This window comes from Papaver somniferum, chromosome 5 (genome assembly GCF_003573695.1).
Source record: "Papaver somniferum cultivar HN1 chromosome 5, ASM357369v1, whole genome shotgun sequence".
Lineage (NCBI taxonomy): Eukaryota > Viridiplantae > Streptophyta > Magnoliopsida > Ranunculales > Papaveraceae > Papaver > Papaver somniferum.
This window is the reverse complement of record NC_039362.1, coordinates 79,306,590-79,317,328: the sequence shown is the minus strand read 5'-3', so window position 1 is coordinate 79,317,328 and position 10,739 is coordinate 79,306,590.

The following is a 10,739-nucleotide window of genomic DNA, read 5'->3' as shown; positions in this document are numbered from 1 at the left end:
TATTAATCAAAGAGTTCATGATGACATGGATAAGGTTGTTGGACTCGTGAGTGTTGGATTTGTACATGTAGTTCAAGATCGATGGAGATATGTATAGTTGGGAATATGATCCCAAAATATGTTAAACCAGCAATTTACAGATCCAACTTAGGTGCAGGTTCAAGATTTGAATCTCTTAGTGAAATGATATGTTAATTAATAACTCTCCGGAGAAAACCGAATTTTTTTCTGCTAAAAACTAAATGACCTTAGTTGAGGACATATATTATTGATGAGTTAGATAAGTTAGTGGGTTTTTTAGTGAAACTTTGTTGCGGCTATGGGTTCTTAATTAGCATGGATAGTTGAAAAATGGTTTAGCCAAGTTGGTTTTAGAATATAAAGAATGGTTTAAGTTTGTAGAAAACAATTAGCAGAGGAATGGATAAGAAGTTAATGAAACTTTATAAGGGGAGAGTGTTAGAGCATTGCTCTGTCACACTCACAACTTTTGGTATGTCAAGCTTGTTGACAAATTTAGTTGTACAAAAATATATCTTGATTTCTAGTCTTCTCAAGTCAAGTCTAGGACTAGAATTGGAACATGGTAGTTGAGCATCAGAAATCATTGAATACCCTTGAATATTGAAGACTGAAGGACAAAGGAAGCCATATGTGGAGATTGATTTCACCTGGAACTCTTGTTATTTTACTTTTCTAATCCATCGAAACAAAGTGCTCACTCTTCGGAATAATTAGTATGATGGTAAATATACATTTATGTATACACTTGGGGATATTTGAGCCTAAGATTTAAATGACCCTAGATAGATCATCATATTGTAGTGAATTAAAACACAAATCCAGCGAGACAAGAATCACACAATTCCAAGTTTTAACGAAGAAGTTATGAGTGATTTACCAATGCAGAAATATGTGGCTAAAGGAAGTTCGTGAATAGGAAACAGTACACGGAATTCTATTGACGGTTGGTGAATTTAACCGCAATAACGTGACTAGATGACATAAGTGATTTTTTTTTTTGACAGTTAAAAAGATAAAAAGATAGTTGATAATAGAGTTTAGGCGAAGAGATGTGGAGATCTCAATAGATTAGATGAAAAGAATAAGACGAAAGGGAGCCACATAATACATAAAGGAAGCATGGATAAAGAAATTTAATAGCAAAAGTAGAAGAACTGCAGAGAAAATCATAATCGATATAATAATATTGTGTAAAACTATATTGAATTTCTCCCTTTTTTATTGAGAAAACAATAAAACTAATTTCTAATACAAAAGAACATGTGGTTTTATCTTGAAAGATAGATAACAAGTTTCATACTTGGTAAAATTAGGATCCTCTTGATTTGGATACGACTAGATTGATCTTGGATATTGATAAGTAAGATCATTTAAGAACTCTTCTACACAAACAGGTTCACGGACTTATCAGGCTAGACATATTGATTGTGGAAGAGAAAGAGAAAAACTTTATATACATATTGCTCGAGGATCTTTAATTTAGATCTACTTGCAATTGTATTAGGTTTTGTCCTTACAGGTTGGTGAGCGAAAAAGTTGGTGATGTACTTGGTACCCTCTCCTTTTCAGTTATTTAGTGTGTTGAACTTCCAGATAAATATATACCTTTGTAATTATGTTTAAAAGCAATTTCAGAAACGTAGACTAAGGTAGCATACTTGTGGAACTTGTTTCGTAGTTAAAAAGAGGATTCACAGAGTATGGGAATATAGTTTGTATGTATTCAAGTAGTAATGAATGAAGGTGTTTTCAAGTTCAAAGTATTCCTCTTTAACTTGATGTAATTCTAGTTCATATGGGTAGAATCTACTTTGCATATTACGCCAAAAATATGTTATATCAGGCGTTGAAAGTAAATAAAGCAATGCGTTGGATTGTAAATCCAAGTTAATTGAAGGATTGACTTTTGTTGTTTGGAATTGTATACGTTGTGCGACAATAATTTGGTAACGACTGCACAAGCAGTGCGATAATAAAATAAGGTAATGTCATTAACGTAGTGTCATTAACGTAATGAGTGAAGCGTTAACTCATATCTTTGGCAACATACATTTATTTCCAAGGGACTTAGCATAACAGTCCGAAAGAGTATTTAGAGACACGCTAGTTTCGAATGCAATGCAAAGGACAACATAGAAACCAGTTATAAGTTATATCCACAAAGAAGTCAAACATAGCTTATGCGAATAAGTAATGCCTTCCAATCAGTTTGCTTTGGCAAAATCAACAAGAGAAAACTAGGAAATGTGGATGATACTTAAGAGCATATCCTTAAGGTTCCGAAGAAGAATAATAAGCGCCAAGAAGGAGAAATCATGAGATAAAGGTCAACAAAAATAATTGAGGAGTGGTTCCAAGTCAAGTATAAGTCATGATTAATTGTTAAAATGCAACAAACATGTCGGAATAAGAAGGCAAAAAACCATGGCATTGATCAAAGTGATCAGTTGCGAAGAGTCATACCTTGTGTATACTTAGGCAATTCGGAAAATTTGGCTAAGAAGAATTTCAGTTTTGCATTTGGGTGTTGACATATGATTTGAAATAGAGTTGAATCTGGTCGAGACATAGCAACAAAGTTCAAGTTAGTAGGATCAATGACAATGCACATAAGATAAAAGATATTGATGTTAAAGTAAAGTAAGCTCTAATGACCTGATCCTCAATCGATATTGTCCCCACTTAGCCATTGTTGTTATCTGGCATTGTGGGGTTTCAACGAGTGTCGTTGCGGTCATCTAGCAGTATTGTAATACCCTCATTAGGCATGTAGTGTTCGCCGAATGGAATATAGGTAATGGTTTTTCCTTTCGTAACACCGAGGACTTTTCAACACAATTGGTTCCAGAGTAAGAAGAAAGCTCTTCAGCTCAGCAAGGTCGGGCAGGAGTAATCCAAGGATGGGTTACCTCTCTAGAAGTAGTTGCTGGATAAACACAGCGATGCCCGCTGAAAAACCAAGACTTCCGGATAACCACGGTGTCTAAGTAGAGACAGTATCGCTGGAGGGTCTAGTCATTCAAATGGTATCAGAACCAACAATGGGTCACCGGTCGAGGGTAAGAGAGTACGATAGACGAGTTGGGGACGAGTTGGGTCAGGCACTAGTATCATGAGTGGCAAGGAATGTCAAGTATCTGGGCTTGAATATATTTCGGAGCCGGGGACGACTCCAATTTAAGGTGGTAGTATTGTAATACCCCGATTCGATAGGTATGATTCACATATTAGAATATAGGTAATTTTTTATTCTTTACTAACACTGAGGCATTTTCAATACAATTTAAAACATATATGGTACTTGGTGAATGTGTAAACACGTCATTTTTATATCTTCATTTACATTCATGAGTTATTTATTTGTACATATCTGATGGTGTTTGTTTATTTTTGCAGATTTTAGGAAATAAAACTTGATAGACTAAAATGCGAAGTTCTGCACGTGATATGGAAGAAATTAAATGATCTATGATTTAATGGGCTAGGTCCGAAAGGAATAATATGGATAATCATTTCATTGGACCAATTATTTGGATATGGGAGTGTGGTGAACATGGCACAACGTGTGTACAAAGTCTGGAAACCTATTTATTCATAAGTTCAAGATATATATTTTACCATATAACTCAAGTCTCAAAATATAATTATACTACATATGTATTATTATATACTGAAAATCAAATGAGAAGATCTTGAGAATAAGAGGAGAAGCTGGCTAATTATGTCGACATCACATATAAAGGAGATGAAACAAATTAAAAATCATGATTCTTACCATTTGGAGAAGAGTACATTTGTTAGTATGATCTTCTTTCCTTAGGTAGTGATATATATTTGGCAAGAAAATAAATTTCATTTATGAGAGAAAAGTATGTCCAAGGAAAAAAGCTTTATATATAGTAGTGGAAACAAATGGAAGGGGATGGTCCGGAGTAACTAGAATAGTTTTAGACTTTTCTTTTCTTGGTTTTCTTCTTTGTAATTATGGAAATCTAACCCTATTCATTGGGGATGAAGATGAATCCAATTCTATTATGTAAGAAACTATGGTAATCTTTAATAAAACATTCTTTTGAGCTTAAATGTTTAATTAATTTTGAAAAGCGGGGTCTAACAACAACACCCAATATTTCGATTAGCAATCTGTATGGACTAACTCCGAAACACTTACTAGAGAATCAACTAGACAGTCAGACTCAATCTAGATAAAAGTATCTCAAGGAGTTAATATCTCTCTCTTGTTTTGATTCACTCAAGCTAATAGAAATCAGCGAGTCTATAATCAAACACAAGGAATAACTTGGACGGTACCAAAGACCAATGTTCAAGGATCAATCAATATCAATCAACAACCAAAGGTTGGATTTCCAATTGATTGATTCAAACGCACAATACTGTATTATTTCTATTATATAATCAAATATAATGTGGAAAGGAAATAACACATAACCAGAAGTTTTGTTAACGAGGAAACCGCAATGCAGAAAAACCCCGGGACCTAGTCCAGATTGAATACATACTGTATTAAGCCGCTACAGACACTAGCCTACTCCAAGCTAACTTCGGACTGGACTATAGTTGAACCCCAATCAGTCTCCCACTGATCCAAGGTACAGTTGTACTCCCTACGCCTCTGATCCCAGCAGGATACTGCTCACTTGATTCCCTTAGCTGATCTCACCCACAACTAAGAGTTGCTACGACCCAAAATCGCATGCTTTAAAAATAAACAAATTTGTCTCACACAGACAAGTCTATCAAAGGATCAATCTGTCTCCCACAGAAAAACCCTAAAGTTTTTATTCCGTCTTTTGATAATAATCAAGGTGAACAGGAACCAATTGATAACCCGGTCTTATATTCCCGAAGAACAACCTAGATTAATCAATCACCTCACAACAATCTTAATCGTATGGTAGCGAAACAAGATGTCGTGGAATCACAAACGATGATACGAAGGTGTTTGTGATTTCTTTTTATATCTTGCCTATCGGAGAACTCTCATGATCTCTAGCCAATCAATATGATTGTATTGTGACGATAGAAGATGCAAGATCAGATCACACAACTACGATAAAAGTATTATCGATCTGGCTTCACAATCCCAATGAAGTCTTTAAGTCGTTAACCTGGTTTTATAAGAAGAAAACCAAAGGTTAAAGGAGAATCAACTCTAGCAGATAAACTAGTATCACACGGACGTGTGGGGATTAGTTTTCTCAATGCTAAATGTCTCCTTTATATAGCCTTTCAAATCAGGGTTTTTCCTTAGTTACAAAGAAATCAATATCCACCGTTAGATGAAAACCTGATTTTGATTCAAGCTAATATTTCTCAACCGTTAGATCGAAAACTTAGCTTGTCATACACAAATGATTGTACAATTCTAGGTTTATTAACCGCACCCAAACGTGTACATTGTTGGTTCAACAATAGTCTACCCAAAGATGTTAACCATATGAGCGTTTCATACCAACCATGTTCTTCTTCACCATAACTAGTTCAGTTGACTCAAATGAACTAGTTAAGAGAGTTGTTCAATTGCAAGGAAATCTTATGTAACTACACAAGACACAATTGAAGCAAAGATGATTTGTTTCACTCGAATCGGTTCATGAACTTTAATAGCCACAGTTTGCAAATGCATTCCTTAGTCTTTTAATATTAAGTTCAGAAATCATCTTTAGATGTATAACCTTCTCAAGTTCGCAGACTAGGTTCGCGGACTTAAGACACCGGATAGAGTTTACAAACTCCAGCAGAAATTCTCGGGTTCGAGAACTACACTGGTTCGCGGACTTGGATCACGCAAGTAGTTTGTCAACTCCAGCAAAAATTCTCGGGTTTGAGAACTTCGGCAGTTCGCGGACTTGGCACTTGCCATACTTCCGGTTCTCTTGATCAACAAAGTTCGAAAACTTCGGTTCAAGGAATCCATTGGTTATGTGATCTAAACTCTCATTCCAATCATTGAAACATTCTTAGAGGACGTTATATAGTTGTTACACTATTTCTCGTCAAAGCAATTTTCAAAGTGATTGAAACATTCATGACTTTCGTCACTAGGTAAAGATAAACTTGGTCCAAGCGAAAAGCTTACCAACACATATTTCGATATATAGATAGGCGAGGTATACTCGGCTCGAAATACCAAATGTGTATGATCTAGTATATATATATATATATATAGCATACGACTTTTGTATCAAAGAGTAGGAGATAGAATAGATAGACTTTTGAGTGATAGATAAGTTCAAGTCTCCACATACCTTTTTGTCGAGAAGTTCCATCGGTTCCTTTAGTAGATCTTCTACTTGTATGATGAATCGCCATGAAGTCCTTGAGCTCAACTACACTTACTATCCTAGTCCGAGACTTAGCTATACGAGACTAGAAATCAAGATTTATAGTTTTGATCACTAACATTGACAAACATGCTTGAGATAGCAACGCATGCGAGTTTGGCCGAGCGGTGCTCTAAAAATCTCCCCCTTTGTCAATTTTAGTGACAAAACTATCAATATATACAGAATACAAAAAAGATAATGAAACTTTAGTAGCTCCTATTCCACATGTTTAATCTTCAACATTCCTCGAAATCTTCGTCACTTCCAAGTACTCCAATGATCCTAAAGGTTGTAAGTTTAGCATCACCGTTGTTGAAGATCCGTAGCTATAACAATGAGAAATCATCGGTCTCGATCATTGTTATACAGTTTCATAGTATTATTACATAGTGTCAAAGTCCAATTGTATCACAACTTCAACAATAATACTATGGTGATATGTATCACTCCCCCTTAGTCAATACTCCATCTCACATGAAAGCCACTCCCCCTTACACAATGATCCGAAAACCATATGTATTTGTAGTGTGAACTACATATTAATGCTCCCCCTTTTTGTCAATAAAATTGGCAAAGGTACAAGAACGGGATCATAATGAAATTTCCGTAAGAGACATTTCATGACTGAGAGAAAGAAACACACATCATCTTATTTAGATGCAATCATATAGCCGAATCTAACAACATTCATCAAGGAGTTTAAAGATACAAGATAACCCCTCTAAAATTTCACAGCCGCACACCCCTCAAGATATGACCATTAATAACAAGTTCAAAATAACTCTCCCCCATTTGATGTCATTCCCAAGGGAACAACAACGAGCGACCTTAATTTCAAGAGAAACGAAGGATTTTATTGGACACTAAAACCATAAGAATGATTTTTATATCCAAAACTCAATCAAATTAATCACAAGTAAACTCATGATTAATTTAATCGGAATACATAATCAAATTAACCACAAAAATGATCAATTTAATTCATTGTGCTCAACATAAGTAAACTTACGGAGCAACGACTAACATAACCATTAGAAAATGATTAAGATATCCGTTCATATACTCAACACAAGAAAAACTCATGGAGTATATGAAAACTCAAATAGACTAATTACAAGAGATACCATAATTAATCTAATTGGAATACACAATCAAACTAATCACAAATGTAATCAATTTAATTGTAATTTGTTTTGCTCGACATAAGAGAACTTACGGAGCAATAACTAAATAACCAAACAAGATGATTAATTTAGTTCTAAATGCTCAACATAAAGTATCTTACGGAACAACCAACCAATCTAATCAAAAAATAATCAACTTAGTCGTATCGTGCTCAACATAAGACACATTACGGAGCCTCACGGTAATACAAAAAGATGGATCAATGAAGATCTATACCGTAGAATACACAAGGATTCAATCTTTTGCACAAGCATATACAATAGCAATAATCCTTGGATACAAAAGATTTTAACCTATCTTCCGTCAAGGGTTGACAATATAGGCTTAACTTTTGTAAATGTCAAAAGTCTATTCATTCTTAAACCAATACGTGAATATCGATCATGAACGAATTTACTTTTGACAAAATATGGGACAACATAGTTCACGGACGTAAACACCAAAATATCCCATAACAAGTTGCAATATAACAAAATCAAAAATATTGCAAAACATCATCCTCCAAATAGTTTTAGAATTTTAAACCAAAAAGCCTAAAAACAAGAAGATGAAAATAATAGGTGTGTAGTCAGAATCATCGCTATTCAAAGCACTAGTTATTCTTCCGACTAAGCCAAAAAGAAGACATACTAGGAAACAATAGTAAATCAACAAGCTAAAGGAAAATAGACTCCGCTACACTTTCCGAACACGAACTAAGATCATGTGGACGGTTCAGGAACTACACGAGTCATGGGGTCTTTGAGCTTGTGAAAGACAACATTCATTGCAACATCGGAGTGGTGATTCTCTTTGAGAAGATCATTGATGCATGACTTTATGAGACCAAGGTCAGTAGTAACCTTTTTCAACTCAGTTTTTCAAAGCACCAAGATTTTTCAGAGTAACAATGAGCTCTTGTTTTGCTTCTCCAAAGTACTTAAGAAAGTCTTGAACAACTTCAGCAGAAATCATATCATCCTTTTCAGCATCCTCATGGACATAGGCAAAGTAACATAAAGCATTGGGATGATCTTCGTCTACAAGAGTTCTTTTCTTCTTAGACTCGACAACAACTTCTTTGTCAAGGAATCCTCTTGCGAAACCGCCATAGCAAGATGAAGAAGAAGACATACTTGATAACCCAGAAACCAACCTAGAGTATGCGTACGTGACTTTTGAAACTCACAAGTTGGTATATAAGGGTCTCTTAGAGAAGAGATTCTAGGGTTTTCTTAACAGTTGACTCGTGCCAGAACACGGGTATCCGTTAGAGTACAACATGACCCAGAAAAAGAAGCCCAACAAAAATAAAAAAAAAACATGGCTTTAAAAAAACTTTTGAACCTGGATGTAGCAAGAACCAAGATTCAACGGAGGAATTCCTAAAGAAAATGAGAAGTAACTTTAGACCAAAACAATACTCTAGGCACAGCAAGTTTGCAATCGTTTTGCTATGGACGATAAGAAGATAGCTCAACTTAACAGATGCGCGCCAAAAGTATACCTGAATATCAACACATCTTACTCAACAGGGTTTTTATGAGTAATCTCTTTAAACCTTGTGATTAATTAGCACAGGTATGAGCAATATGCTCATCAAGAGATTTGTGTTTGTGGCCAAGTTTCTTTTTCCTTCCGAGACGAGTAAATGATCCCTTGTTATGTGAGAAATTATCATAAAACTTATTGTCATCAAAATACGAGACATAGTTTAAGTTCTTAACATAAGAATTTTGGTTTGATGAGGAAGACAACCTGTTGACGAATTCTTTATACCCTTCAATTATCTTCTTCAGATTATCTCTCAATTCATCAATATTTCTTCTTTCATTTGAACTTTTTTCTCAACAGGAGCAATGTTATTTTCAGAGATCATCACACGATCTTCCTTTAGACGATGTTTATTCAGATGTCTGTTTTGTTCTCGAGTGTTTGAGGAACTCATTGAACTGACTTTCCTGGTAACATACATAGGGTAGGTACGAAAACCAATTGGTTTAGACATACGAATGTCAGTTACACCTTTAAGAATCAAATCTAAGGTGTGTTGAAGTTAAACCAAGAAGTTTTTCTTCAACTTAGAGGTTCCCTTTTGTTTCACCGAACTGTTTATTTCACAGACAAGAATACTTTCTGATCATCATAATGATTAGATAGTACAGCCTTAAAACCATCGTTAGAAGATTTCCTCCCTTCATTTGATGTGCAACCTTTTTGATTGATGGTGACTCCATGCACATTCGTTTTACAAGAAGGGGTTTCTGTTTTTTCTTCTGAACATGAACCATCTTTTGTGTCAAAAGTACTTGATATATTAGATTTCTTTGAGCATCCTTGAATAGAGAGTTTACTCAAGCGATGTTCAATTTCCAAGGCATCTTTTCTGAGACTAGCTTCAAGAGACGTATACGATGACTGAACATCAGAGTTTCTTTTGGATTTGCAATCTTTTATTACACTAAGTAGAACATCGACATGATGTTTTAACCGATTAAATCTATGAGCTTGGATTCTAGCAAGGTTTAGAATCAATTGACTCTCTTCAGTTGTTTCCCATTCAATTGAAGGATTATCGGAAAAACACATGTCGGTGTTAGTCTGTCTCATCAATGTGGAAGGTTTATCTAAGTACAAGATAGTAGACCCCTTCTTTTTATAATTAGACGAGATAGAACTCTTATTTCTGGTATTGCGTTTATCAGAGATAGTACTCTTATCCATAGAATCAGATCGCTACAAACACAGACTTGTGAGGTCTTAACGTGTTTGTCTGCTCTGATACCAATTGAAAAAGCGGGGGTCTCACAACACCACCCAATATTTGGATTAGCAATCTGTATGGACTAACTCCGAAACACTTACTAGAGAATCAACTAGACAGTCAGACTCAATCTAGATAAAAGTATCTCAAGGAGTTAATATCTCTCTCTTGTTTTGATTCACTCAAGATAATAGAAATCAGCGAGTCTATAATCAAACACAAGGAATAACTTGGACGGTACCAAAGACCAATATCCAAGGATCAATCAATATCAATCAACAACCAAAGGTCGGATTTCCAATTGATTGATTCAAACGCACAACCAGTATTATTTCTATTATATAATCAAATATAATGCGAAAAGGAAATAACACAGACATCAGAAGTTTTGTCAATGAGGAAACCGCAATGCAGAAAAACCCCGGAACCTAGTCCAGATT